The 25,228-nt window shown below is 44.2% G+C and overlaps 1 protein-coding gene across 1 annotated transcript in view; it reads left to right on the top strand.

Moving 5' to 3' along the window:
* The first annotated feature begins 917 nt into the window (after window positions 1-917).
* The window catches only part of LOC128692266 (uncharacterized), a 330,098-nt gene continuing 305,787 nt past the window's right edge, over window positions 918-25,228 (top strand). Inside the window, exon 1 of the mRNA XM_070082095.1 lies at window positions 918-1,056. The gene's annotated coding sequence lies outside the window, so the exon portion shown is untranslated. The remainder of the gene's footprint in view (window positions 1,057-25,228) is intronic.

The following is a 25,228-nucleotide window of genomic DNA, read 5'->3' as shown; positions in this document are numbered from 1 at the left end:
AGTCACGGTGTCGGGAGATGACAGCGGCAGTGGTGTTACACACGTGGTCGCTTGTACTGAGGATTTAGGACCATTTGGTAGTCTTACATATCATTAAATCAAATGTACAATGAAATTCCGTATAACCTGAGATACTGGACGTTTCTCCGCAACTCCAAGAGGGATATTGTTTAAAACTGAAGACTGAGATGAGAATGGACCTTTTAACGTGGCGCTGGACAAGTTCGTAATGGGAAGACGACATCTGCTGGTGATCTGCAGACTGTCTACGATAATGTCTGCAAGTATTTTAAGCCTTCTTTTAATTGTCCTCTGTCATTCTGCGTTCTAAAATGTCTACCTGAACACTCTTCCATAATTAATTTTGTAATATAATTTTTATGCAGGATTATATTTTATAGTTTCCATGTGACATTGTCTATATTTCCCTATATAATATTAGTCAAGGATGTAAGAAAACAGGTCAACCGGACTTGAATTCTGGAAGTGGGAAGTACCTTGTCTGCACTCTAAAAGAGGGGAGGCTATATTTTAGTTCAGAGGGTCATTTAATTCAAATTTTCAGCTCATATCTGACAAGACAGCTACTGATTAAGTGATGGTGAATGTGTTTCCTTCTATGGGTCATCCATTCCTCTGAGAAAACAGCCGATGTGTAGTAGTATGTACAATATGTTGTATAACATATCATTGTAATATAGTATCTAATAAATTACTATTGTTCTATCAATTATTTGTAATATATCTTCTTTCTAATAACTTCTGAAATATAATTTTCAATTGAATATGTTTCCAATACTATCCCCCGGGGATCAGCACCTGGGGTGGCCCCAGGACTCAGCACCTTCAGTGTCCTCGAGGCTCGGCACCTAGGGTGTACTCATCACCTAGGATGTCCCTGGGGCTCAGCACCTGGGATGTCCCCAGGGTTCAGCTCCTAGGGTGTCCCCGGGGCTCACTGTCTGGGGTACGCTGACACACTGTCACTGAGAAAAAGTAACACTGCCATTTTTGCTGTCCTCCCACAGGTGCTGGTGGAGGCATCTAGCGCCCGAGGTAAGAACCTGACGTAGTCAGCTGTCCCGCACATCACAGCCGTTACCCTAATGTTTTACCCAAGTCTGCCAAGGTAACTTATCCTTCCAGTTATTGCTTTAATGTTTTACCCAAGTCTGCCAAGGTAATTTGTTATTCCCATCCATAACCCCAAAAATTTACGGGAGTCAGTCAAGGTAAGGCACTCTTGATGTACGCTTTTGTGTCAGGTACTGGAAGGAGGTGAGTCTGTGTCGGTTGCAGTGATCCATCATTCATTTTCATGTCTTGCAAGAGTGGAGCCAGTTGATGTCTTGCAAGAGTGGAGCCAGTTGATGCCTTGCAAGAGTGCAGCCAGCTGATGTCTTGCAAGAGTGGAGCCAGTTGATGCCTTGCAAGAGTGCAGCCAGCTGATGTCTTGCAAGAGTGGAGCCAGTTGATGTCTTGCAAGAGTGCAGCCAGTTGATGTCTTCCAAGAGTGCAGCCAGTTGATGCCTTGCAAGAGTGCAGCCAGTTGATGCCTTGCAAGAGTGCAGCCAGTTGATGCCTTGCAAGAGTGCAGCCAGTTGATGTCTTGCAAGAGTGCAGCCAGTTGATGTCTTGCAAGAGTGCAGCCAGCTGATGTCTTGCAAGAGTGCAGCCAGCTGATGTCTTGCAAGAGTTCAGCCAGCTGATGTCTTGCAAGAGTGGAGCCTGTTGATGTCTTGCAAGAGTGCAGCCAGCTGATGTCTTGCAAGAGTGGAGCCAGTTGATGTCTTGCAAGAGTGCAGCCAGTTGATGTCTTCCAAGAGTGCAGCCAGTTGATGCCTTGCAAGAGTGCAGCCAGTTGATGCCTTGCAAGAGTGCAGCCAGTTGATGCCTTGCAAGAGTGCAGCCAGTTGATGCCTTGCAAGAGTGCAGCCAGCTGATTTCTTGCAAGAGTGCAGCCAGTTGATGTCTTGCAAGAGTGCAGCCAGTTGATGTCTTGCAAGAGTGCAGCCAGCTGATGTCTTGCAAGAGTGCAGCCAGTTGATGTCTTGCAAGAGTGCAGCCAGCTGATGTCTTGCAAGAGTGCAGCCAGTTGATGCCTTGCAGGAGTGCAGCCAGTTGATGCCTTGCAAGAGTGCAGCCAGTTGATGCCTTGCAAGAGTGCAGCCAGTTGATGCCTTGCAAGAGTGCAGCCAGCTGATGTCTTGCAAGAGTGCAGCCAGTTGATGCCTTGCAAGAGTGCAGCCAGCTGATGTCTTGCAAGAGTGCAGCCAGTTGATGTCTTGCAAGAGTGCAGCCAGTTGATGTCTTGCAAGAGTGCAGCCAGTTGATGTCTTGCAAGAGTGCAGCCAGTTGATGTCTTGCAAGAGTGCAGCCAGTTGATGCCTTGCAAGAGTGCAGCCAGTTGATGTCTTGCAAGAGTGCAGCCAGTTGATGTCTTGCAAGAGTGCAGCCAGCTGATGTCTTGCAAGAGTGCAGCCAGTTGATGTCTTGCAAGAGTGCAGCCAGCTGATGTCTTGCAAGAGTGCAGCCAGTTGATGCCTTGCAGGAGTGCAGCCAGTTGATGCCTTGCAAGAGTGCAGCCAGTTGATGCCTTGCAAGAGTGCAGCCAGTTGATGCCTTGCAAGAGTGCAGCCAGCTGATGTCTTGCAAGAGTGCAGCCAGTTGATGCCTTGCAAGAGTGCAGCCAGCTGATGTCTTGCAAGAGTGCAGCCAGTTGATGTCTTGCAAGAGTGCAGCCAGTTGATGTCTTGCAAGAGTGCAGCCAGTTGATGTCTTGCAAGAGTGCAGCCAGTTGATGTCTTGCAAGAGTGCAGCCAGTTGATGCCTTGCAAGAGTGCAGCCAGTTGATGTCTTGCAAGAGTGCAGCCAGTTGATGTCTTGCAAGAGTGCAGCCAGTTGATGTCTTGCAAGAGTGCAGCCAGTTGATGCCTTGCAAGAGTGCAGCCAGTTGATGTCTTGCAAGAGTGCAGCCAGTTGATGTCTTGCAAGAGTGCAGCCAGTTGATGTCTTGCAAGAGTGCAGCCAGTTGATGCCTTGCAAGAGTGCAGCTAGCTGATGTCTTGCAAGAGTGCAGTCAGTTGATGCCTTGCAAGAGTGGAGCCAGTTGATGTCTTGCAAGAGTGCAGCTAGCTGATGTCTTGCAAGAGTGCAGCCAGTTGATGTCTTGCAAGAGTGCAGCCAGTTGATGTCTTGCAAGAGTGCAGCCAGTTGATGTCTTGCAAGAGTGCAGCCAGTTGATGTCTTGCAAGAGTGCAGCCAGCTGATGTCTTGCAAGAGTGCAACCAGCTCATGCAAGATCTGGCAAGAGTTTCAGAAGAAAGTTTGATCTTGGCTCTCCTCTCAGTAAACTATTAAGACTAATATTTTTTCCGAGAAAAAAACTTACCGAACTTTTAATAATTCGGAATTCATGGTTGGTGCTAGTTGCACTCAGGTCAAGAACGTGGGCCTCTGATCGTCGGTAACACTTTTGCAGTGTCTTTGATTACAAGGGTTACTCTTTTTTTCTGATTGTCAGTGCTGTTTCTCGTGTCTGTGACTGTTAGTATTTCTTGTGTCTGTGACCGTCAATTCTTTGTGCATCTCTGATTGCTAGTGCTTCATAGTGCGTCTCTGACTGCGGGCGCCGTTTTTTGCGCATTTCTGATCGTCAGTTTGACTCAGTGTGTGTGAAATGAAAATCATAAACGAGTTTCGTATATTTCCGTAATTGCTCGTAAACATAGCAGGATTACTAACGCGCCTTTATTCACGATTTTTTTTTACTATCATTCCTTTTCTTGCCTCGCAGTTGTAATTTAATACTTTACCTTATATCAATAAGGTCAAATACATTAATTTACTTCATGTCAGTAGAGAGAAATGTGAACTAGTTAATCAGGTTTAAACCTTTCATTTTCTTTGCTCCTGTCCATCAGCCTCAGTAACTGTGAGAGGTCGTGGGTTATTCTTTGACGTTAGCCTAAGCCAGTTGCCATATTAAACCATCACCTACTTAATAGTTTCTGCTTTCCTCCTAACCCGGACTACTCCCCATCTCACTCACTTTCAGGTTTGACCTCGCTATGATTTCGTTTTTATCTTGGTAAGTTTGGCGAACTAAATTTCTCTCTACCAACTTGCCTCAGTGTTGATGATCAAGAGATCCCTGTCTACCAACTTTCAAGGTCTGAGGAAAAAATGTCAAGTTAATCACCGGGAAACATAATTATCGAAAAGAAGGAAAAAAATTGCTTATCCGTATGATGGCTTCCACACACGTTAAAGATTTTTGTTTTTTTAATTGGGCCATCTTTTCGCCCTGTGTAAAGTTTTATCAAGATTTTAGAATTTGCCGCCGAAGTATCTAGTTTGAGTACCCAACATCCATTCCGTGGAAGGAAGCTCAAATACATATGGTTCCTATTGTGGGACCTTTGATATTAAGCTAATTTTTGGATGTTGACGAAGTACCGGCTGGTGGCTTGCTCCATCTACATCGCTCATTGTCCAGGTATTTCAGAGCTCTAGTAGGTCATAGCTTAACGAAAAGTTACACAGAGCTCAACGTTGTCCCAATACAGTCTTATTCTGCAACTTCTGTCTTTTCTTCATATATTTGTCTAAAACTCACATCCTCCAAGCTGCTCTGTCTTCTGAATGATACTTTGGATTTCTCGGAGGTATCTTGCAGAGAGGTGAAACTTCCACACAGTTTCTGGATTCTTTGCTTTCTGAGGCTTGTTTACCTTCATGAAAGCCACTCCCTGCAGAGGGAGATGATTGGCACTGCAGGTCCCCTAACATGTACCTCGTACAGAAAAAATACATCCTGTAGAGGGCAATGATGGGCATTGTTGTGGGGGTGAACGTTGCTCCAGCGGTCGTTGTGGTCGTTGTCTGGGCTGAGAGAGAGTGGACAGGTCAGGTGGTGGCAAGGTTAAGTATACTTGCTTGACTGGATCTGATTAGTGTATGATGGAACATGACTAAGGCTGTGACGGCATTTAACTGGATTCTGATGGTATCTAACTAAACTGTGAAGCCACTTAACTAGGTTGTGTGGCCATTTGACTAGGATGTAAGGTCACCTAACTAGGTTGTGTGGCCACTTGACTAGGTTGTGAGGACACTTGAATAGGTTGTGTGGCCACTTTGACAAGGTTGTGTGGCCACTTGACTAGGTTGTGTGGCCACTTGACTAGGTTGTGTGGCCACTTGACTAGGTTGTGTGGCCACTTCACTAGGATGTGAGGCCACTTGACTAGGTTGTGAGGCCACTTGACTGGGTTGCGAGGACACTTGACTAAAGATGAGACCTCTTAACTCGGTTGTGAGGGCACTTAACTAGGTTGTGAAACCATTTAACTAGGTTGTGAGGCCACTTGACTAGGATGTGAAGCATCTTGACTAGTTTGTGAGGGCTCTTGACTAGGTTGTGTGGCCACTTGACTAGGTTGTAAGGCCACTTAACTAGGTTGTAAGGCACTTAACTAGGTTCTGAAGGCAACCCAATTAGGCGTTAACTGGGTTAACACCTAATTGAGCTATGAAGACACTGGATTGTAACACTTGAATAGTTTGTAAAGGCACTTGACAAGGTTGTGACGACACTTGATTAAGTTGTAACGCCAAATGACTAGGTTGTGATGGTACATGACTAGGTTGTGATGGCACTCGGCATGGTTGTGATGGCACTTGACTAAGTTGTCGCAGCACTTGATTGGGTTGTGACAGCACTTCACCAATTTGTTACATGTTCGCATCAGAACAGTTCACACAAGACCAGTCTACTAGACATGCGCCTTACCAGAGCAGTCAACAGAAGACTAGTGCCATACCAGACAAGGTTACACTATACTAGTCTACACCAGACCAGTGCCACACCAGACACGTACAACGCCAGATCAGTGCCACACCAGACACGTACCACGCCAGACCAGTGCCACGCCAGGCACATACCACGCCAGACCAGTGCCAAATTGGATCAGGGCCTGGGGATTTATTGTACTTTAATCGGTCAAGCTGTTGGCTTACCTTATCCCTAGTGACTGTGATATTACATAACTTATTTTCTTCACTCCCACTATAATAATTAATTACTGGATTATTGTTGTGTCTGTACATGAATGGTATACAGTACCGACAAGATGAAGAATTAGACCCATAAACAGTATCTGGGTATCTTTATTTGCAGATGTTTCGCCATCCAGTGGCTTTATCAATACATATTCAAGTACATAATGGGAAGACTGTAGAATTATGTACAAAAGATGAGTAATCAGTCCCCCACCCTAGGAGTTGAAGAATCTGAAGCACAGACATGAAGACTGGCGATTATATACTAGCGTCGGGTGAGGAATGTGCAGCAGATGAAGACATTGTCACTGGTAGACGGGGTTCCCCAGTGGAAGGAGGTCATACCCAAGGAACGAGTCAATAGTGGTTATGAAGGTTGTTGAGATGTCATCTGAACCAAGATTCCATGATGTTGCTGTGTCTGACAAGTTGTACATGGCTTAACTACCCCTGGCCCATCCCTTAGGTATGACCTACTTTCACTGAGGAATCCCGCCTACCAGTGACAGTGCCTTCATCTGCTGCTCGTACGTCACCTGGCGCCAGTATATAAGACCGCGCTAATCTTCACTAACTCCAAGGCTGAGGGGTTGAATACCTCATCTTTTGCATATAGTTTATATAGTCCTTCCATTACGTCCTTGAATTTGTATTGATAAAGTCACTGGATGGTAAAACGTCTGCAAATAAACATGCCCAAATGTTGCATATATGTCTAATTCCTCAATGTTGTGTCTTCTTGAGTAAAAACTGAGAGGAAATATATATTAAAAATCGAGCACATTTCATTCTCATTGTTAATAAGCTGTCCAGACTTAGTTTTAAGAGAACCAACTTTTCTCTGTCTTTTGTTTTATATACTTTGAAAAAAAACTTTCGGGTTTGTTTTGGAAACCTTAGCAACTTTGATTTCATACTACCGTTTAGCTTTTCTTAGCTGATAATGTGAATATATTGATTAATAAGATGGCCCTCAACTCTTTTGATAAGCACATTTTTTTTTTATTTTGTCTTAAAAGATATTTTAGCCTGTTTTCATCCATTTAGGATCATTTCTATTTGCTTTCATTTCTCTAAACGGAATAAATGTTCTTTGGGAATCGTGTATAGTGTTTAGAAATTTGACATACTGATAGTTCTTTTCGTTACCCCAGTCCACAGATGAGAGGTGTTATCTGCTAAGCGAAAATCTGGGACTGAATTATACTTACTATCATAGTTCCATTCGTGCCAGGTTCTTCTGTAATCTCTGGATTATTAACAAGGGTATCCCTGTTATCCAAAACCAAATCAGTCAAGCTATTTCACCTCGTTGCTTCTGTCACAAACTTCTCCTAAAAACGATCTTGAAAGTAGTCTACCTTGGTCCCTACCCCATTAATTTTTCATGCCCTTCTGAAAACTGTACCCAGACATACTGTGTGTTGTTTCATTCTTTATATCACCTTTGCGACAGCAATTTAAATGTTATCTGACATTTAGTGCCACCCCACCTATACCTGCTAACTAGGTCCTTACTCCTATATCTGCCAACATCGTTGCCTCCAGCACTGAAATGATAGGAATGCTCATGATGTCCAGATGGCTAACAATATTCTATATCCCAATCCAAGCAAAGCAAACCCTCTGCCTCTTCTTCCTATCTCCAAGACAAACCGCACCATCCATAAACTTTATTGTCCCCAACAAAAACAGTGTTCTTATAGTCACTGATGGTGTTCGTCATTGTATTCTCAACGATCTTCATTGGGATGGTCTTTGCTGGGGTGTCTATGATCGTCAGTTCAAATTCGTCTGCCAACATTGAGAAGAAACTGCTGGTCTCCACAGCAGTATCCTGACCCTTCCTTAGCTTCAGCATCCTAGTGCTGGTCCAATCACTGACACAGCTGTTTTTGTCTACCTAACTGCAGTCTACCTGGAGGGTATTCCGGAGATCAGTGCCCCTGTGGCCCGGTCCACGACGAGGCCTCCCGGTGGATCAGGGCCTGATCAACCAGGATGTTACTGCTGGCCGCACATAGTCCAATGTACGAACCACAGCCCGGCTGATCCGGCACCGACTTTAAGTATCTGTCCAGTTCCCTCTTGAAGGCAGCCAGGGGCCTATTGGTAATTTCCTTTATGCTTGGTGGGAGGCTGTTGAACAGTCTTGGGCCCCGGACACTTACGGTGTTTTCACTTAGTGTACCAATGGCGCCCCCGTTTCATTGGGGGTATTTTGCATCTCCTCCCTAATCTTTTACTTTCGAAGGGAATGAGTTGTGTGTGTAGATTCGGGACCATTCGTTCTAGGATTTTCCAAGTGTAGATTATGATATATCTCTCTCGCCTACGTACCAGCGAGTACAAGTTAAGTGCTTCCAAGCGTTCCCAGTAGTTGAGGTGTTTGATGGAACTTATATGTGCGGGAAAAGTTCTCTATACACTCTCTACATCAGCAATTTCACCTGCTTTGAAAGATTTATTGTACAGCAATATTCGAGCCTGGGAATAATTGATGCACATATCTTTCAATCGCTGAATCTCTCTTCTAGCTTCCATTAACTCTGCTTTAAGCTGAAGATACAGTTGCTAGTAGCTGAGGGAAGCCAGCATCACAGTCTCAGTAAGCTTGAAATAACATACAAGGCTCCTATTACAGGACGGACGAGTGAGCCTCTACCCACACAGGCTTAAATGTTTAAATGTTTAAAATATGATTTTAATATCTATCCGCTTGATTTTTTATGCTATCATTTAATGAAAAGTGTTTGCAGTTTTCCTGAATGTTTCTTCGAAATGGTCGCTATTTTATGGGGGGGGGTACAGGAAGGGAAGAAGGGAAGAGGGGGAGGAGGGAAAGGGAAGACGGAGGGAAGAGGAAAGAGAGGTATTTGTTGGATATGTTTGTGCGTGTGTGAAAAGGATTCATAAACATGTAATATATTTTACTGTATTAAACAAGTCGCTTAAAGACTTCATCCCAGCACTCCGCAGAATTTAAAATACCAGTAATAGTAATAATAATAATAATAATAATAATAATAATAATAATAATAATAAATAGATGAACTTGGGTGGTTGCGATGTGCCAAGCAGCAGTCCCTGTACTGCATTACGTCAGTCTCTTGTGTTGCAGTGTATGCGATTGGAAAGGTGGAAAGTGAGACATAAGTTGATAATGCAGTTAAGTATTAGTGTTTAAGAAGGGAATCAAGAAAACTATTCTCAAACCATCGTAGAGGAACAAATATTCAATAAAAATAGTAAATAAATGAGGACATACACCGATCAAAACTAATTCAAACCTTTCACAGAAACCAGTGAGACCAATATCCTAAAATACACAAGCACATTAAGCTTGTAGCCGCTCAGAACTTGCATTATTAAATTATCAGCATGGATAGGTTGAAGCAAATCAGATGCGGGACTCAGAAATTATTGCATGGAAATTGTTATTTCGATTTTTTTAATTTCTTCCAAAAAAGCAAACTGGGACCTACACAGCCCGAAGTCAATCCAAACATTTCTCCAAGACAGACTGACATAACTCTAAGAAAGTAAGTACAGTAAGGAATTAAATAAGTAAATTTTATATACGCTTATTGTATTCATACAAATATTTAACAGTGGTTTTAAGGGCGCACGGATGTTATAGGTACATGAAGAACATTAAGTTGATATAACTTAGGAAAACTGAAGAAAGTGAAATATTGTGGTTACTTTCTTTTCAGAAGAGATATTATCCAGTTGCTTCACAGAAACCAGTTTGATTAATAAACTTGACACATGTTAACTTAAACGATCTGATATCAAAAAATTGTTTCCCTGGGAAAAATAAATCAGCATTAAAAATTTCAAGTTGACCAGAGGATGCATTTTACAGTTATTACACAGAATTTATTAAGGTAAAGTAATGCAACCAAATAATCCATTAAAACTGTAACTATATCTTAAATAGGATACCCCAAGTGTTAAAATTTTGAAATCGATCAGAGGAGCATATCCCAACCAATAAAACAGAAACAAAATTTGAGAACGGCCTATTGTAGCACTGCATTTCTCGTAGCTCGATCGTTAGAGCACTCAGCTCATATAGGTAAGGTGATCGATACCCTGGTACGGCTGGAAAACATTAGGACGTGTTTCCATAAGACACCTGTTGTCCATGTTCCCCCATCAGTAAAATGGGTACCTGGGTGTTAGTCGACTGGTGTGGGTCACATCCTGGGACAAAAATTTACCTAATTTGCCCTAAATGCTTTGCATAACAAGGGGCTTTCTATATAGTAGTATGTCATTGATATCAGCTAGGCTTGTATGCCTTGTACATGTACTTGTAGAAATAAAGATGTAGGTGAATGGTTCAGAGAACAGACAAGTTGCACATGTGTCTAATTTATCAGAAATAGATATTATTATTATTATTATTATTATTATTATTTTATTATTATTATTAATAGGGCACCAACGCATTCTAATAGTCCCATCAACTTAGTCCAGGAAACATTACGCAAGCGTTGAAAACCTGAAGCCTATCGAAAAAGGCGTTCTCAAGAAATGAACGATAACTTGTGAGCCAGCAGACTTTACGCGTAAACCTTGTGTTCAGAGAACCACACCAGTGGATAAACTTTCATGCTGATCAGATGAGTCATTAATAATAATAATAATAATAATAATAATAATAATAATAATAATAATTAATAATAATAATAATAATAATATTTTTATTTCTACAAGTACATGTACAGAAGATCGACACCATGCCCAGCTCTTCTAGGGCAGGGTAGGTCCCTTATCCCGAGCTTGCACCTTACAAGACTGCCATTCCCATTAGCCCCCTTGGGGCGGGGATGGCCGACCAGAGAGGCCTAGCTTCTGCCTACGAGCCCCGTGAGGGCGGGCAGTGTAGCTAGGCCTGGGGACAGTTGGTCCCAACGATGAGGAGGTACTTGTACCTTCTCCCATGGCAGACATTAGTCTGAGATACTCCCGAGAACGGGAGGCAAGACCAAGCCACCACTTGGAAAAGGCCTGGGCCGGGAGAGTACCGGCAAATCGAGAAGTACATGTACAAGGTACACAGGCCTAGATGACATAAGTGACATACTACTATATAGAAAGCCGCTTGTTATGCAGAGCATTTTTGGCAATTAGGTCAGTTTTGCCCCAAGATGCGACCCACACCAGTTGACTAACATCCAGGTACTTGTGAATTTTCACTGATGGGGAACATAGACAACCAATGTAAGGAAACAAGCCCAATGTTTCCACCCTTCCACCCTTTCAGCGTGTGAAGCAAGAGCTCTGCCAACCAGGTCACTTTATCGCAAAGATTTCGATGCAAACGAAACCTAACAGCTACAGTAGTGTGCATATTAATTGAGACAGTAATTAAATAAGACATTTATTTAGAAAATTAATGCTTATTTGAAAAATACATGGCAATATGACTAACGCTGAGGTCAGTGGTTACGTGTGGTCATACCTGTCCTGAGCTGTCTGGGTATTAGTGTGGGGTGTTACCAAGCACCATGACTTGTTGTATTGTTTTAGAATCTCAGGTTAAAGTGTTGAAGGAGGTTCTACTTCTACAGGAGGAAAATAGGAGGCTGAAGCTTGGCCTAGATGTGTTTGGGAGTGAGTGCGAGATAGTTGGTGCTGGTAAGGAGGAAATGCTTACCACCACTGAGAGTGGCAGCCGCTTTAAATGGCAAGTGGTTCACAGTTCAGGAAGAAGGAAGATAAGAAGGGTTAATAAAGAAGATGTGAAGGTAGGAAATCGATTCTGTCTTCACCAAGACGAGTGTACTTCAGTGGTTAGTGAGGTTAAAAGTACCTCTGACTCCCCTGCTAATCAAGGTAAGAATATTCTGATTGTGGGAGACTCTCAGGTAAGATATATGGACCGTGCTTTTTGTAACAATGATAGAAAATCAGACAGGGTGTGCCTCCCAGGAGCTGGCATTGGTGATATAGTCTGCAGGTTGGATAATATTATGTCAGGTAATGCGAACAAGCCCATTATCTGTCTTAGTGCTGGTGGAAATGACATTGGGAAGGGCAGGAGACAGGAGCTACTAGATAAGTATAGGTTAGCTATAGAAGTAGTCAGGTCTAAGGGAGAGATCCCAATCATATGTAGCATCTTGCCTAGAAGAGGGGTGGGCAATGAATGGATGTCTAGGGCAATTGGTATAAATTTCTGGCTAGACAGGTACTGCAAGGAACTTACAATCCCATTCATTGATAACTGGGACAAATTCTATGGCAAACATGATATGTATGTAAGGGATGGGGTTCATCTCTCCGGGGTTGGAGTGGTTGCATTAGCCAATTCAACTGAAGGGGTAATTGATGACTTGTCTAGGACTTTAAACTGATAGATTATAGAGGTATAGGTGTTTGTGGGAAACAATCAGGCTGCAGTATTATTGTTGGAAACAGCAGATATTACTAGGATACCTCAGGGATATGTTTGAAAGACAATATTCAAAATAAAGTTCCTAATAAAGGCAAAGCAACTGATCAACAAACGAAGAGAGATAGTAGAGGGCAATGAGTGACTAGCTCCCTTAAGGTTTACTATACAAATAGTAGGAGTCTAAGAAATATGATAGATGAGCTAAGATTACTCGCAAGTGCAGATAATATAGATATTATTGCTATCGCTGAAACCTGGTTCAACTTGAAGGATAGAGAAATGCCTTCTGAATGCAGCATAAAGGGTTATAAACTATTCCACACTCATAGGGTCAACAGGAAGGGTGGTGGAGTGGCGATGTATGTCAGAGATAATTTAAATTGTAGTGTTAGACATGATGTAAGATTAGAAACATCAGACACAGAATCTGTTTGGCTACAGTTTCTCGAGGATCGTGAGAAATTAATTTTGGGTGTGACATATTGGCCCCCAAACCTTGATAGAGAGTGCAGTAAGCTGCTATGGGACGAAATTCATCAGGCGTCTAAATATGAAAATGTTGTGTTAATGGGGGATTTTAAGTTTAGACAAATTGATTGGAACAATTTGACAGGAAATCTTGAGTCTAGTGACTCTCTGATAAAGTTCAGGATTGTTTTTTTTTTTTAAACAGTTTGTGACAGAACCAACAAGAGGAAACAATCTGCCTAACTTGGTTTTTGCCAACAAAGATTCACTAATTAATAATCTTGTGGTTAATGGTGAGCTTGGGGAAAGTGATCACAAATCACTTAGTTTCAATATATCATGGAATTACCCAGTAAACTGCAGTCAAGTCTCTGTCCCAGACTTTCGATTGGCTGATTTTATGGGACTGAAAAATTACCTGGGTGGGCTAAATTGGGATGATCTGACTATGGGTCAGGTAGCTGGTGTTGGTTGCCAGTATGACGTTTTTCAGAGCATAGTTCTAGCTGCTCAGTCAAGTTTTGTTCCGACTTGGGAAATTTGATCCAACAAAAATGATCCCAAATGGATGAACAATAGATTAAAACATCTCATTGGTCAAAAGAGAGGCATATATAGGCGTATCAAAAGAGCGGATTGGCAGTTAAGAAATCAATCTATTCAGTTAAAGAGAGAAATAAAGAAAGGAATAAGAAAAGCAAAAAGGGATTATGAGGCTAAGATTGCAAGGGATTCGGAAACTAACCCAAAAGGGTTCTTTAAGATATACAGAAGTAAGATTAGAGACAAGATAGGCCCACTTAAGAGTAACTCAGGTCAGATCACTGACAGTGATAGGAATATGTGTGAAATTTTCAATTCTTACTTCCTCTCAGTTTTTACTCAGGAAGATACTAGCGAAATTACAGAAATAATAAATTATGTAGAACAGGACGATAATAAACTATGGACAATTGCAGTAACTAGTGACATGGTCCTCAGACAAATATAGAAATTAAAACCTAACAAATCCCCAGGTCCTGATGAATTGTTTGCAAGGGTGTTAAAGGAATGTAAAGAGGAACTTTGCAAACTTTTGGCTAATCTTTTCAACATATCAGTACAAACTGGCATAGTGCCTGATAAGTGGAAAATTGCAAATGTAATACCTATTTACAAGGCAGGTGACAGGTCCTTAGCTTCGAACTATAGACCGATAAGCCTTACCTCCATAGTGGAAAAATTTATGGAATCAATAATTGCCGAGGCAATTCACAACCATCTTGACAGGCATAAATTGATAAATGAATCTCAACACGGTTTTACTAAGGGGTGTTCCTGTCTTACAAATTTGCTAACTTTTTTCACTAAGGTGTTTGAGGAGGTAGATCATGGTAATGACTCTGATATTGTGTATATGGACTTCAGTAAGGCTTTCGATAGAATTCCACATCAGAGACTTTTGAGGAAACTTACGGCACACGGAATAGGAGAAGAAATTTTTTCCTGGGTAAAGGCATGGTTGACAAATAGGCAGCAGAGCGTTTGCATAAATGGGGAGAAATCAGAATGGGGGCACGTTATAAGCGGTGTTCCACAGGGGTCAGTGTTGGGCCCCTTGTTGCTCACAATTTACATAAAAGATATAGATGAGGGAATAAATAGTGACATAACAAATTTGCTGATGACACCAAAATAGGCGGCCCAGTTAATTCTATTGTGGACATTAGTGCACTCCAGGATGATTTGAATAGACTGATGCAGTGGTTGGAGAAGTGGCAGATACAGTTTAATATAGACAAATGCAAAGTTCTAAATGTTGGACAGGACAATAACCATGCCACTTATAAACTGAATAGTGTAGATCTTAATACTACTAAAAGGATTTAGGAGCTCTGGTTAGCAGTAATCTGAAACCAAGACAACAGTGCATAAGTGTTCGCAATAAAACTAACAGAATCTTGGCTTCATATCAACAAGTATAAATAGAAGTCTTCAGGTTGTTCTTCAACTCTATTTAGATTATGCTGCACAGTTCTGGTCACCATATTACAGAATGGATATAAATGCACTGGAAAACGCACATGTATCAGAAATCTTCCCTATGAGGATAGACTGACGGCCCTGAATCTGCACTCTCTAGAAAGGCACAGAATTAGGGGGGGATTTGACTGAGGTGTATAAATGGAAAACAGGAATAAATAAAGGGGATGTAAATAGCGTGCTGAAAATATCCAGCCAAGGCAGGACTCGCAGCAATGGTTTCAAGTTGGAAAAGTTCAGATTTAGGAAGGACATAGGAAAGCACTGTGTAGACAGCCTGTACTGTCTGCTCAGACAGCTTGTGCTGTCTGCCAGCTTAGTTCATATTTTGCACCACTCAGGTGCTGCCCTCTGGGCCTGCTCCAGGTCTGTGGGAAGCTGGTCCCACACTCACTCTCTCACAGCAGCCTAGCAGCAAGACAGAAGGCCTACTAGTTCTCCCTCTCGTGGGATGGCCCTCCTGGGCCATGGGCACAACACACAAGCCTGTGTACCCACCGCGACTTTACAAATAAAGAAAGAAGCCTCCAAATACGTTTATCATTCACACACCCGCTTTCAGAAACACCAGATTAATCACATTAAACATTTGTGGGAAGCGGTGGTCGCAGCAGCTGTGTTTGCCCGAAGAGGGGAAGGTAGAGGTATGAAGTCATCTTCACTATATCACCCTATACAAGAAGCATCCGTCTCTCAACAAGTTATCCTGATGTCGTGTCTGCACGTTTGAGCATCCAGACACAGGTACAAGCAGGATCTAGCTGTAATTTGCCGAATTTCTTCGAGAATTGTAAGTGGCGTCCCAGTGACCCCACGCTACAGCGTCCCACGCTGTTTCTCAAGTCACGTGTTCAGCATCACTTGTATGTTCTGCTGTTGTTCAGCTCAGCACAGCTATTTCAGCAAGCCAGAGGTGAGTTTTGTGGAGATTTCTGCGTCCAGTGTGAGTATTTCGCCGTGTTGTGGGTTTGAGAGGAGGAAGTGGCCAGATCCTCCCTCGCCATACACTCACCCACGCTCCTCGCCACCACACTACCATACACCACCACGCCATCACTCCCTCTGCTGTGTTTTCTGCTGTTTTTCGTGTGAATTCATTGCCAGAGCTGTGTATCCGAGTGACCGAGGCCACTCGAAGCTACGTGAATCAGCATGACACGTAGATCAACAAGCCATGTGGATCAGCATGCCAGAGCTGTGTATCCGAGTGCCCGAGGCCACTCGAAGCTACGTGGATCACTAAGCCACCTGGATCAGCGAGCCATGTGGATCAGCAAGCCACATGGATCAGCAAGCCACGCGGATCAGCAAACCCCGTGGATCAGCATGCCACGTAGATCACGATGTCACATGGATCTACAAGCCATGTGGGTTACCAAGCCAGATGTCCCAGGCCTCATGCTGTGGTCTGTTGCTAACATCACATTGACGTCACCAACGTTGCTGCCCGACTTCACGTCACCCACGATGCTGCCCAACTTCATGACGTCACGATGTCTGCTGACATCACCTCGATATGTCTGCTGACGTCATAATGCTGCTGACATCACCTTGCAACATCATGCCTGACAGCACATGATGTCACATTGAGTGTTTAAGTAAATATGTCAGTATTGTCGAGAAGATTGAGAGAAGATATGTCATGTGTTAATTAATTCCTCTCAGTCAGTATTCTCACATGTTAGTGTATGGCTTAGTGTCAGTTTTGTGCACAGAAAAGCATCTTTTGTTAGTTTAAGCCATGTTGTACTGCATGTACTGCTGGTGTGTGTAAAGTTTTCTGTGTGTCCAGTTTGGTCTGAGCCAGACCTGAGTAACACCACTGTGTTACTTAGTCACCCGGTGTGACCAGCGCGTTTGACAGCTGATATCAGTCAGCTCTGAGCCCGAGCTCCCTTGTACAGAAAGCTCTTATGCTTGTCGCTCATAGATGTTCTACAGAATCGTACCTGCTACGATTCCCATCGAGATTTGTTTCACTTCACCTCCAGACCTTCAGAGTGGAGTTATATGTAGAGAAACAAGTCTGGGGACACTTAGACTAACCTCTGCTATAACTCCAACTGCCGAGAAAATGACACTCATCAAGCCACAGTTAGCCCTGTCAGCAGGCGCTGTGTCAGCCTCGTGTCACAAGCTTCAGTGAGCAGCTTGCACAAAGATGATGTCACTTCGACTGCTAGCTCACTCACTGCAGTCTGGTGTATGATGTTGCGACTCCCAGAAGTTTCGCCCAGTCGTCTCTGCCACGACTCCACAACTCGCTCCACGCTCGCCAGCACTGACAGCCCAGCGACAGTACCAGTCGAGAAGTGTCCTCCTGAGTCGCTTGTGAGAAGTCCTGCCCAGTTGCCGAGTTTTGACGATGCCTCACTCGAGGGCACCAGCATGTTGTGCCCCAGGTTGAGTGAAACCTGCAGCGACTCCTACGATGACTGCTTCACCGTTCCAGAGGAGACCATACCGTGTTATGTCACAGCTCAGCCGCAGCGATGTCTCCTGTGTTGCAGTATCTGTCCAGACGCAGGAAGGCATGCAGTGATGCCCTTTGAAGCTCACTGCCTTTGACCACGATGTTTAGCACACCACATGTTTTTTCTTCCCTCCCAGTAGGAAGTTTTTCTTTTCCATGTCCATATGTATATATATATATGTTTTTATTTTGTGTTCTGTGCCCTGTTCCTACGAGAGAGAGAGACCGAGTGTTTTTTACCGCCAGACATGGTCGGGACGACCATGTGGTAGGTGGCCGAGCGAATGTAGACAGCCTGTACTGTCTGCACAGACAGCCTATGCTGTCTGCCAGCTTAGTTCACATTTTGCGCCACTCAGGTGCTGCCCTCTAGGCCTGCTCCGGGTCTGTGGGAAGCTGGTCCCACACTCACTCTCTCACAGCGGCCTAGCAGCAAGACAGAAGGCCTACTAGTTCTCCCTCTCATGGGATGGCCCTCCTGGGCCATGGGCACAACACACAAGCCTGTGTACCCACCACGACTTTACAAATAAAGAAGCCTCCGAAGACGTTTATCATTCACACACCCACTTTCAGAAGCACCAAATTAATCACATTAAACAACTGGTTTCATAATAGAGGTGTGGATGAATGGAACAAACTCCCGAGTACCGTCATAGAAGCTAAGACCTTGTGTAGTTTGAAAAAATAGGTTCGATAAATTCATGAGTGGGTGTGGGGTGGGTGTGAGTTGGACCTGACTAGCTTGCGCTACCAGGTCTGGTGCCATGCTCCTTCCTTAAGTGAAAGTGACCTGACTCGGTGGACATTGTTCTAGACCGGGGGTGGCATGGTCCTGCTTCGCATGGGTCAGTAGGCCTGCTGCAGTGTTCCTTCTTTCTTATGTTCTTATAAGAGATATGATTACCCATTGTTTTTATAAGCATTGCTACACGCTTTTGCATAGAATCGACCAATGCTGAACACATTCTGGCAAGTTTTTGATTGTGGTACCAGGTTCTAATAACAGCAGCAATTAGCTTCTCAACAGCTGTACAGTCCTTTTTCGCGATCTTGCATTTGGTTATTGCCCATAGATTCTCAAGTGTGTTGAGGTCAGGAGAGTTTCTAAGCCACTTTAGAACGCTTAGCCCACTCTATGCGAAGAGTGTCAGTATTTTCCTGGAAATGTGGCAGGAAGCAAGATCCTTCTGGAAAATGCCTTCTCAATCAGGAAAGTCTCTATCCACAGTGGGAAACAAATGAGTTGCTAGGATTGCTTTGTATTTGTCACTGTTCATCATTCCCTTAACAATAACAAGCCATCCTTTAGCAGTAAAACTACCCCAAAACATTTTCTTAGGTGGGTGTTTTGGCGCTTGTTGAATGTGTTTATTCCGAAAAGTTTCGCCATTGCTCCACCTCGCTACCACTGATCTGTACCCATATACTTCAAAATGCGCCTCATCCGAAAATATAAATTTTCTCCATTCATCTGTCGTCCATCCCTTATGATCGAGTGCCCACCACAGCTGTTTTTTTCTTCATAGCAGCAATCAATAATTGTTTCTTTGCTGGCTTTCTGGTAGCTCTGCAAACTTCAAAGAGCCTTCGTCGAACAGTTGAAGGCTCAACATTTATGCCAGCTGAATCCACATCTCTCTGTAGATCTTTGCTAATTTTTTGGGATTCTTCACACTATTTCTTATGACAACTTTGTCATCGTGAAGTGTTGTCTGCGTTTTCTTCCACATCTTCCCTGATACAGTACTCCACAATCACCAGTGTCATCAGCTGTCTTTAGAATCCGACCAACAGTTGACTTTGCTAGGCTCAAATTTTCAACGATCTGTCTGATACTCAAATCAGCATGTTTTCTAAAGGTGTAACATCCATTACGAATTTCGGCAGTAATCCTGAACTGAAGGGGAGAATTTGGAGAAACCACATTCACTCACGGACCACGCTTGTATGAATAGCCTTTCAGAACAACAGCTGTTGTAGCATTGATGAGAGTCGCAGGGTAACTCCACAGCTGGATGGTTGCCAGAAGTCGGTAACAAACTCTTCTGAAAAGAAAAGAATCCAAAATACACTAATTAAGCCAGAGACTATGACACATTATGAGATAATCTCAAAATTTACTCCTCTCCCAATTAATTTGCACATTACAGTACTTTCCTCGCCCAAAGATGCATCAACTATTATATATTGAAACCGTTCACAAAAATAGTAAATTTAATTATAATTAACGTGATTTAACAAGGAAAACAAAGTCACTCAATTTTACACATAAAATAGTCACACTTACTGCTGCACTACTGAATTTTCACTCTCTGCCATTGTTGTAATTTTTTTGCTAGTACTACTACTACTACTGCTGCAGCATACGGGCGCCTGGCAAACCTACGGATAGCGTTCCGATACCTCAGTAAGGATTCGTTTAAGACTCTGTACACCATCTACGTCAGGCCCATACTGGAGTATGCAGCACCAGTTTGGAATCCACACCTAGTCAAGCACGTCAAGAAATTAGAGAAAGTGCAAAGGTTTGCAACAAGACTAGTCCCAGAGCTACGGGGATTGTCCTATGAAGAAAGGTTGAGGGAAATCGGCCTGACGACACTGGAGGCCAGGAGGGTCAGGGGAGACATGATAACGACATATAAAATACTGCGCGGAATAGACGAGGTGGACAAAGACGGGATGTTCCAGAGATGGGACACAGACACAAGAGGTCACAATTGGAAGTTGAAGACTCAGATGAATCAAAGGGATGTTAGGAAGTATTTCTTCAGTCATAGAGTAGTCAGGCCATGGAATAGCCTAGAAAGTGATGTGGTGGAGGCAGGAACCATACATAGTTTTAAGGCGAGGTATGATAGAGCTCATGGGGCAGGGAGAGAGAGGACCTAGTAGCAATCAGCGAAGAGGCGGGGCCAGGAGCTGTGACTCGACCCCTGCAACCACAAATAGGTGAGTACACACACACACACACACTCACACACACACATACACACGCACACACACACGAAGCACTAAATTATAGACCAGTGTCACTGACATGTATAGTACGCAAAGTCTTGGAAAAGATTATCAGGAGAGTGGTGGAGCACCTGGAGCGGAACAAGATTATAAACGACAGCCAGCACGGATTCATGGAAGGCAAATCCTGTGCCGCAAACCTACTAGAGTTTTACGACAAGGTAACTGAAGTAAGAAATGAGAGGGAGGGGTGGGTTGATTACATTTTCTTGGACTGCAAGAAGGCCTTCGACACAGTTCCTCACAAGAGATTAGTACAGAAGCTAGAGGAACAGACACGTATAACAGAAAGGGCACTGCAATGGATCAGAGAATACGTAACAGGGAGGCAACAGCGAGTCATGGTCCGTGATGAGATATCACAGTGGGCGCCAGTGACGAGCGGGGTCCCACAGGGGTCAGTCCTGGGACCAGTGCTATTCTTGGTATATGTGAACGACATGACGGAAGGGATAGACTCAGAAGTGTCCCTGTTTGCAGATGACATGAAGTTAATGAGGAGAATAAATCAGACGCGGACCAGACAGGTCTACAAAGAGACTTGGGCAGGCTGGACATGTGGTCCAGAAACTGGCTCCTAGAATTTAACCCCGCCAAATGCAAAGTCATGAAGATCGGAGGAGGGCAAAGAAGACTGCAGACAGAGTATAGGCTAGGTGGGCAAAGGCTGCAAACCTCACTCAAGGAGAAAGACCTAGAAGTGAGTATAATACCGAGTACATCACCAGAAGCACACATTAAACAGATAACTACTGAGGCATATGGGCGCTTGGCAAACCTGAGAATAGCGTTCCGGTACCTCAGTAAGGAATCGTTCAAGACTTTATACACTGTGTACGTCAGGCCCATACTGGAGTACGCAGCACCAGTTTAGAACTCACACCTGGTCAAACTGCGTGGAATAGACAAGGTGGACAGAGACAGGATGTTCCCGAGATGGGACACAGAAACAAGGGGTCACAATTGGAAGATGAAGACTCAGATGAGTCAAAGGGATGTTAGGAAGTATTTCTTCAGTCATAGAGTAGTTAGGAAGTGGAATAGTCTGGCAAGCGACGTAGTGGAGGCAGGAACTATACATAGTTTTAAGACGAGGTATGATAAAGCTCAAGGAGCAGGGGGACAGAGGACCTAGTAGTGGTCGGTGAAGAGGCGGGGCCAGGAGCTGAGTCTCGACCCCTGCAACCACAATTAGGTGAATTAGGTGAGTACACACACACACACACACACATACACACACACACACACACACACACACACACACACACACACACACGCACACACGCGCTCACACACACGCACTCACACACACACACACACACACACACACACACACACACACACACACACACACACACACACACACACACACACGCACAAAAACACACACACACACACACACACACACACACACACACACACACACACACACACACACACACGCACACACACACACACACACACACACACACACACACACACGCACACACACACACACACACACACACACACACACACACACACACACACAGGAATAATGAAAAAGCCAGGATGAGCCCATGGTTTACCCAAAGGTGCAGGGAGGCAAAAACCAAGTGTGCTAGGGAATGGAAGAAATATAGAAGGCAAAGGACCCAGGAGAATAAGGAGAGCAGTCGTAGAGCCAGAAATGAATATGCACAGATAAGAAGGGAGGCCCAAAGACAATATGAAAATGACATAGCAGCGAAAGCCAAATCTGACCCGAAACTGTTGTACAGCCACATCAGGAGGAAAACAACAGTCAATGACCAGGTAATCAGGCTCAGGAAGGAAGGAGGAGAGACAAGAAATGACCGTGAAGTATGTGAGGAACTCAACAAGAGATTCAAAGAAGTGTTCACAGAGGAGACAGAAGGGGCTCCAGAAAGACGGAGAGGTGGGGCACACCACCATGTGCTGGACACAGTGCACACAACCGAGGAAGAAGTGAAGAGGCTTCTGAGTGAGCTAGATACCTCAAAGGCAATGGGGCCAGATAACATCTCCCCATGGGTATTGAGAGAGGGAGCAGAGGCGCTATGTGTACCCCTAACAACAATATTCAATACATCTATCGAAACAGGGAGATTGCCTGAGGCATGGAAGACAGCAAATGTAGTCCCAATCTTTAAAAAAGGAGACAGACATGAAGCATTAAACTACAGACCAGTGTCACTGACATGTATAGTATGCAAAATCATGGAGAAGATTTTCAGGAGAAGAGTGGTGGAACACCTAGAAAGGAATGATCTCATCAACAGCAGCCAACATGGTTTCAGGGACGGGAAGTCCTGTGTCACAAACCTACTGGAGTTCTATGGCATGGTGACAGCAGTAAGACAAGAGAGAGAGGGGTGGGTGGATTGCATTTTCTTGGACTGCAAGAAGGCGTTTGACACAGTTCCACACAAGAGATTGGTGCAAAAACTGGAGGACCAAGCAGGGATAACAGGGAAGGCACTACAGTGGATCAGGGAATACTTGTCAGGAAGACAGCAGCGAGTCATGGTACGTGGCGAGGTGTCAGAGTGGGCACCTGTGACCAGCGGGGTCCCACAGAGGTCAGTCCTAGGACCAGTGCTGTTTCTGGTATTTGTGAACATGACGGAAGGAATAGACTCTGAGGTGTCCCTGTTTGCAGATGACGTGAAGTTGATGAGAAGAATTCACTCGATCGAAGACCAGGCAGAACTACAAAGGGATCTGGACAGGCTGCAGACCTGGTCCAGCAATTGGCTCCTGGAGTTCAATCCCACCAAGTGCAAAGTCATGAAGATTGGGGAAGGGCAAAGAAGACCGCAGACGGAGTACAGTCTAGGGGGCCAGAGACTACAAACCTCACTCAAGGAAAATGATCTTGGGGTGAGTATAACACCAGGCACATCTCCTGAAGCGCACATCAATCAAATAACTGCTGCAGCATATGGGCGCCTAGCAAACCTCAGAACAGCATTCCGACATCTTAATAAGGAATCGTTCAGGACCCTGTACACCCTGTACGTTAGGCCCATATTGGAGTATGCGGCACCAGTTTGGAACCCACACCTAGCCAAGCACGTAAAGAAACTAGAGAAAGTGCAAAGGTTTGCAACAAGACTAGTCCCAGAGCTAAGAGGTATGTCCTACGAGGAGAGGTTAAGGGAAATCAACCTGACGACACTGGAGGACAGGAGAGATAGGGGGACATGATAACGACACACAAAATACTGAGAGGAATTAACAAGGTGGACAAAGACAGGATGTTCTAGAGATTGGACACAGTAACAAGGGGACACAGTTGGAAGTTGAAGACACAGATGAATCACAGGGATGTTAGGAAGTATTTCTTCAGCCACAGAGTAGTCAGAAAGTGGAATAGTTTGGGAAGCGATGTAGTGGAGGCAGGATCCATACATAGCTTTAAGCAGAGGTATAATAAAGCTCACGGTTCAGAGAGAGTGACCTAGTAGCGATCAGTGAAGAGGCGGGGCCAGGAGCTCGGACTCGACCCCCGCAACCTCAACTAGGTGAGTACAAAAGAGGTGAGTACACACACACACACACACACACACACACACACACACAGATGATGGAGGTGGTACTGGAAAACTTCATGTGCCAACACGTAAGGGACACTACAAGAGAGAGAGGAGAGGATGAACCAGCAAGGCTGGACTTAGTATTCACCTTGAGTAGTGCAGATATCGAGGACATCACATATGAAAGACCCCTTGGGGCCAGTGACCATGTGGTTTTAAGCTTCGAATACACAGTAGAGCTACAAGTGGAGGGAGAAGCAGGAAGGCCAGGACGAATGAAGCCAAACTACAAGAAAGGGGACTACACAGGAATGAGGAACTACCTGAACGGGGTTCAGTGGGACAGAGAACTGGCAGGGAAGCCAGTTAATGAGATGATGGAATATGTAGCAACAAAATGCAAGGAGGCTGAGGAGAGGTTTGTACCCAAGGGTAACAGGATTAATGAAAAAGCCAGAATGAGCCCATGGTTTACCCAAAGGTGCAGGGAGGCAAAAACCAAGTGTGCTAGGGAATGGAAGAAATATAGAAGGCAAAGGACCCAGGAGAATAAGGAGAACAGTCGTAGAGCCAGAAACGAATATGCACAGATAAGAAGGGAGGCCCAAAGACAATATGAAAATGACATAGCAGCGAAAGCCAAATCTGACCCGAAACTGTTGTACAGCCACATCAGGAGGAAAACAACAGTCAAGGACCAGATAATCAGGCTAAGGAAGGAAGGAGGAGAGACAACAAGAAATGACCGTGAAGTATATGAAGAACTCAACAAGAGATTCAAAGAAGTGTTCACAGAGGAGACAGAAGGGACTCCAGAAAGACGGAGAGGTGGGGCACACCACCAAGTGCTGGACACAGTGCACACAACCGAGGAAGAAGTGAAGAGGCTTCTGAGTGAGCTAGATACCTCAAAGGCAATGGGGCCAGATAACATCTCCCCATGGGTATTGAGAGAGGGAGCAGAGGCGCTATGTGTACCCCTAACAACAATATTCAATACATCTATCGAAACAGGGAGATTGCCTGAGGCATGGAAGACAGCAAATGTAGTCCCAATCTTTAAAAAAGGAGACAGACATGAAGCATTAAACTACAGACCAGTGTCACTGACATGTATAGTATGCAAAATCATGGAGAAGATTATCAGGAGAAGAGTGGTGGAACACCTAGAAAGGAATGATCTCATCAACAGCAGCCAACATGGTTTCAGGGACGGGAAATCCTGTGTCA

This window comes from Cherax quadricarinatus, chromosome 6 (assembly GCF_038502225.1).
Source record: "Cherax quadricarinatus isolate ZL_2023a chromosome 6, ASM3850222v1, whole genome shotgun sequence".
NCBI classification, from domain to species: Eukaryota; Metazoa; Arthropoda; class Malacostraca; order Decapoda; family Parastacidae; genus Cherax; species Cherax quadricarinatus.
The sequence above is the reverse complement of the archived record's forward strand: the minus strand, read 5'-3'. Positions and strand labels throughout refer to the sequence as shown.